This window comes from Girardinichthys multiradiatus, chromosome 1, assembly GCF_021462225.1.
Source record: "Girardinichthys multiradiatus isolate DD_20200921_A chromosome 1, DD_fGirMul_XY1, whole genome shotgun sequence".
NCBI lineage: Eukaryota > Metazoa > Chordata > Actinopteri > Cyprinodontiformes > Goodeidae > Girardinichthys > Girardinichthys multiradiatus.
Genome location: NC_061794.1, coordinates 44,219,021 through 44,225,665, shown reverse-complemented (window position 1 = coordinate 44,225,665; position 6,645 = coordinate 44,219,021).

Below are 6,645 nucleotides of genomic sequence, written 5' to 3'. Positions count from 1 at the left end.
ACCGCACTCCGAGGTTGCCTTGAAACCGTCCCCACTCCCCGATTGGACGATACGGACGGAGGGGGCGTGATTAAGGCATTCCTCCCTGTCCTGCACGCGCCCCGCCGAACACATTCCAGCGCGCTTCTCGTGCAAATGGGCGCGCGCCCTGTTTGTGAAATGTTAGAAAACAAACAGAACAAACATCAACGCAAATAATGTGGATTTAACGGTAGAAAATAATCTGTTTAATTCGTTTAACTGAATATTTGTTTTGTTCTAAAAGCAAACAGTGCTGTGAAAAATTATTTTTCTCCTAACAGGTTTGCTTTTTCGTTTTGGATTGTCGAAAAATTCAGCCGAGGAAATACAACATTTTTCAAATTACCATTTAATATTTTGAGAGAAAAATACAAATCCAAACCAATTTGGACCTATGTGGAAAAGTAATTTCCCCTCTTATTTACTGTGATTAACCAAATTTGTGGAAATCTAATTTTAATTTCACTAGCGCCATTGAGACCTGATTACTACAAGATCTGCAGAATCAAGAATCCCTTAAATTTAAACTGTCTGACAAAATGAAGTAGGCTACAAGATCAACACACTATAGCTGTGTCAAAGAAATTTAAGAATAGATAGAAAGAAGAAGAATAGACGAAACAAGGTCTATGACATTGATCCACCTGGAAAAAGATGCTAAATTGTTTCGAAGGCTTTGGGATTTTACACATACCCGTAAATGGAGAAAACATGGAACAGTGGTTAATCTACTCAGAAGTGACCAAAATTACTCCAAGCGTGCATCAACAACACACGCAGGAGGTCCCATGAGAACACACAGCATCTACAGATCTCCAGGCCTCACTTGCCTCTGTAATGGTCAGTATTCATGATTCACTAATTAGAAAGAGACTGATCAAAAATGGCATCCATGCGATAGTTCCAAGGCGAGACCCACTGCTTATGATGCGCAAGACGTTTGGCAAAATATTTTGTGGACTGACGAGACAGAAGTTAAATTCTTTGGAAGGTGTTTGCAAGGCCGCTGACCGAGGAGGACAACTAGGGTCAATTGGGCCCTCCAACCATCAAATGATCAAGAATATTTGTTTTCAAAATAGGCCTAATTTTTAAGTTACACAAAACCTTCTTAATATATTTTTTTCATTTGTAATTGTTCTGGGAGTAGTGGTCAAGAACATCCCAAACACAAAAATAATTTGGCTATACGCACAAATTCTGCGTCTCCAGTAAAATGTAAATTCCGGGTGCAGTGGTAAGGATGCTAGTGACATCAATCTAGAGCAATTAATGTCCCCCCGACTAATTTTACCTGACAAACCTGCTCTAATAGGAATGTCCATTAGCTAAAATTTAGAAACTACAGTTTATTTACGCTGTCACAGGAGAGCACACAGTTGATCGAGGTGCAGCTGTAAGCTTTAGGTGACACTGTAGCAGAGAATTGAAGGGTTAGAGGGAAGTTGCTCAGGGTCATGGTTGCTGAGAGGAGGTTCTGGTTTTTAATATCAAAGTGATGGAGCGGCTGCCTAACCCAGAGTGGAAGAATAGATTCAGGCTTTGTATTTCCCCATCTCTTTCCCCATCTCTAGATCCTGCTCTACACAGAGGCTCAACATGCCAAGAAGCTAGACTTCAAAAACTGTTAGGGTATGGAAGGCCACAAGCGCCACAATTCAATATATTCAACAGAAAAAAAGGTAATTGGTCCTCAGTCAAGTTGCTATAAAGGTTAACCAGTCAGACACAGAAGCAGTTTACATTAATTCATGATGTACTGAAGTACAGGAAATAAAAATAAATTATGAAACAAACTGAAATGCTTATGTTAGATTTGAGTATATAATTAATTCGAAGTTTGGATACATACAGGGGTTGGACAATGAAACTGAAACACCTGTCATTTTAGTGTGGGAGGTTTCATGGCTAAATTGGACCAGCCTGGTAACCAGTCTTCATTGATTGCACATTGCACCAGTAAGAGCAGAGTGTGAAGGTTCAATTAGCAGGGTAAGAGCACAGTTTTGCTCAAAATATTGAAATGCATACAACATTATGGGTGACATACCAGAGTTCAAAAGAGGACAAATTGTTGGTGCGTGTCTTGCTGGCGCATTTGTGACCAAGACAGCAAGTCTTTGTGATGTATCAAGAGCCACGGTATCCAGAGTAATGTCAGCATACCACCAAGAAGGACGAACCACATCCAACAGGATTAACTGTGGACGCAAGAGGAAGCTGTCTGAAAGGGATGTTCGGGTGCTAACCCGGATTGTATCCAGAAAACATAAAACCACAGCTGCCCAAATCACGGCAGAATTAAATGTTCACCTCAACTCTCCTGTTTCCACCAGAACTGTCCGTCAGGAGCTCCACAGGGTCAATATACACGGCCGGGCTGCTATAGCCAAACCTTTGGTCACTCATGCCAATGCCAAATGTCGGTTTCAATGGTGCAAGAAGCGCAAATCTTGGGCTGTGGACAATGTGAAACATGTATTGTTCTCTGATGAGTCCACCTTTACTGTTTTCCCCACATCCAGGAGAGTTACGGTGTGGAGAAGCCCCAAAGAAGCGTACCACCCAGACTGTTGCATGCCCAGAGTGAAGCATGGGGGTGGATCAGTGATGGTTTGGGCTGCCATATCATGGCATTCCCTTGGCCCAATACTTGTGCTAGATGGGCGCGTCACTGCCAAGGACTACCGAATCATTCTTGAGGACCATGTGCATCCAATGGTTCAAACATTGTATCCTGAAGGCGGTGCCGTGTATCAGGATGACAATGCACCAATACACACAGCAAGACTGGTGAAAGATTGGTTTGATGAACATGAAAGTGAAGTTGAACATCTCCCATGGCCTGCACAGTCACCAGATCTAAATATTATTGAGCCACTTTGGGGTGTTTTGGAGGAGCGAGTCAGGAAACGTTTTCCTCCACCAGTATCACGTAGTGACCTGGCCACTATCCTGCAAGAAGAATGGCTTAAAATCCGTCTGACCACTGTGTAGGACTTGTATATGTCATTTCCAAGACGGATTGACGCTGTATTGGCCGCAAAAGGAGGCCCTACACCATACTAATAAATTATTGTGGTCTAAAACCAGGTGTTTCAGTTTCATTGTCCAACCCCTGTAGATGGATCGTGTGGCCCTGGGTCGACAAGTACAAACCACCACTTGTATCGTTTGTGGTACCTGTGTTGTTTTTTAACTTAACCCATTTCCTTTCCTCTGAGGATAACGGTGTGACCCACTTCAAAATAATTTGGTGTTCCAACAGAGCTACGATCCGCAATGATCAAAGCTAGTTTTGAATGTGATAAAGTAGGCTACCTTTAAGCATCCTAAATGGTGCTGACCTAAACCCTATTAGAAAATCTATGGATTATGCTTAAATGGTTTTGCCAGGAAATAAACCACTTTAAATAAGCTCAATACCATAGACAAGTTAAGTGGAGAGGTGAATTATTCAACCAAAATAATCAAATAAGCTTGTTGATGGCTGCAAAAAGTGTGTGGTTTCTTTGAAGCTAGTATAGGGACATTTAGTCAAAGATTATTGGGGTGTATGCATATATTTGAGCCTGTAGGCATAATAATGGTTTTGTGTGGAAGAAAGAAAATATCTGATACATTTAAGATTGTGCACCTAATTGCTGTTTTTAAAATCTATTGAAGTTGTATGTTGTATAATCATTTCAATCAGGAAAAAGTTCAGATTATTTATTGGGACATTCTTACCCATGATGAGTGAATGTAAACGTCTGACCAGAACTGCATAAATACAATATAAGTGTATATATATTTAAAAGCCAATCCAAAAACTTAATACATCATTTAAACAAAACCTTTAAGCAACGAACACACAGTGAAACATTTCATAACCACTGAAATTTCTATATGTTGACTTCTTAAATCTCTGTAATAAAGTATGAAGATTAGCAACAATCTGTTTGTGAAAATGTACACTAGTTACAGATTTTAAAGCAGGAGGATCTTTCCAGTTTTTTCTGCATCTGATTCCCAAATGAACCTCTTTCCGTGAGGGAGGGAGGCTAGGTTTGTGGATGCATCTCAGAGTTGAGCAAGGAAGGTAAGAGAGGGCAGAGCGAATCCGATGACCCAGGCTCCTCTCTTCTCTCTTTTTTCCTCTCACTTTTCTTTATTGACACAATCATTAAATGACACTGTAACTCATTTTGCCAAAAAGAAAAGAAAAAAAAGGCAGGAGTGAGTGATGCTGGAGGGTGTGGGGTTATAATGAGGCAATATATTTTCAAGTATGTGTGCAACAATGCAGCCGATACCTCAACATGACAATCTTTGCATCATATCCAAAAGCAATGGTGTTTTTTACATTTAAAATAGTGTGCACATGTGGTGTTTATGCTAAAGTATTGGCAGTTCTGTTTGTAGTTATTTTGTGCTAGTCAAAAATATGTTTTAGGCAATGCATGCTCAGCTTCTTCACCTTATCTATGTGTAAGGAGGAAATTAGTGGAAATCATGTAACTATGATTTTAAACATGAAGACAGACAAATTAAACGGTGAAAACTAAAGTCGCTACAGAGTTGAAGTAGTCCACTGCAAGCACGTGTGAGCCCACTACACCACGAGCCCTGCCAGTGCCCACAGCAGCCACAAGGCAAGACATAAACAAGAGTGGCCCCGCTGTTTGCATTCCTGGTGTTGGACATTTCAAGGCAGCACTGACAGATGTGTGTAAAAATACACACGGCGTAAGTACGGGCCGCACAGCTGGAAAATGTCACTCGGTTTAAAGCTGATCCCGCTGTTTACTACTTTGACTTGAAGTCCATTATCTCTGCCTGCTTTTTCTGCACAAGGCAAGCTGAGGGGAGTCAAAGAACAGTGGCCGGGGGTTAGAGGAAGAGGCCCCAGGCTGAGAGTTCTGGGAGGTGCCTGGAAAACCTGACCAAAACAAGCCACCTCAAACATTACACACCTGTTAAATCTGTCTTTCTTTACAAAGTAATCAGGTAATTAGCACATTTTTAAACTAAGGTTTTACTCCCTAGAGTTCTCTACATTACATCTAAAAATGTTAAATGAACAAAATTTGAAAACATGCTCCAGGAAACACTATGTAGAACAAACACATGAAAATATAAAGACGTTTGGGGAAAAAGGTAGGATTTTAGACCTGACAGGCATCACAAGGCAGCAACTGAAATGCTCTGTCTCCTTTGTGGTTCAGAATCGATGCCGGGACACGTATGTTTGCTGAATAAAAATTACTCTATGATTGATGGAAATTAACTAGATCAGTCATACATAAAGTGGCTTAAATAAATGTAAGAGTAAAAACATAATTGGTGCATCTCTAGTTGCAATCATATTCTTAAGATACTGTTTTACTGTATTTATTTTTGCTGCTAATGCCTGTGCCAGGGTCAGATTTTAAGCCCCATTTAATTGTCTTGCAAATAAATCTATAGGGAATTTATTGACAATGTTTAAAATCAGTGTTATAGGGCTGTACACTGGAAAGGGCTCTATGAGATGTTAAAGATCCTGTGGTGACCGGTGGGTGATTGGTGTTAATGGCCCCCATAAAACCTGGCTCTGTTGCCCACTAGGGGCCTTAAATATAATCAACAAAACCTTAAAATGAATTCTGAAAGAGACGGAGAGCAAATGCAGAGAGGCTGGGACTGAAATGATGCGCTCAAGTTTTTTTAGTCCCAGTCATGAGTCTTGCAAAAGCATTTTTTGGACAAGGGTGATAACTCACTAACAAAGACCTTTCAAACGAATCTTGACTTACAAATGACTGTTTCCAGATTGTTATAAAGGATTTGAAATTTTTGATTAATCTTATTTGCCGATAGATTTCTGAATCTGAACCTCGAATAACTCCCAAATTTTTCACGAGGCTTGAGATATATCACCTGTTAGCAAGGGGCTAGCAGAATATTGTGGACTAAATTTAATTATAGTCATTAAGGCAGAGAAGGAAATCTGTAGACTTTAGAAGGGGGTGGAACTGGGTGGGAAAAAAGGACTGGCCCCGAAGTGGATCCCTGAGGTGTCCCATAAAGTGTAGCAGAGGAGGAGAAGAAATGCTGATTCAGAAAATGTCCTGTTTTGCAGAAACAGCGCCTCCTACTTCCACAGTTTGCGATGGTTGTAGATTTAATCAACATCAAATACCGTCAAAATGTCTTTTATAAGGGACATTTAAAAGCCATTTTACAATGATCAAAATGCTTTACAAAGAGTAAAGTATAAAATTATAGAAAGTAAAAGATCACTAAAATATAAATAAACCAAAAAAAAACAAAACTAAAATAACAAGAGACGCCCTGCTTGAAGGGATTTTAAATGGTTGATGGTCTAAGAAGCTCCAAGTGGAAATGGTGCACTGGTCCACAGATTGGGGTCCAGCAATGAGAAGGTTCTGTCACCTCTGGTTTGGAGTCTGGATCTGGGGATGTTTATCAGTTGGTTTGTGGATCTCAGAGTTCTAGCTGGTGTGTGATGGATGTTAAAGCTCTACCACAAGTAAGGTGGTGCCAAACCAGTCCTTGATGGGCCAGTCTCCTGCAACATTTAAATCAGGGGTGCCCTAGTCCAGGTGATTCCGGTGTGTTGGAGCAGGGATGCATCTAAAA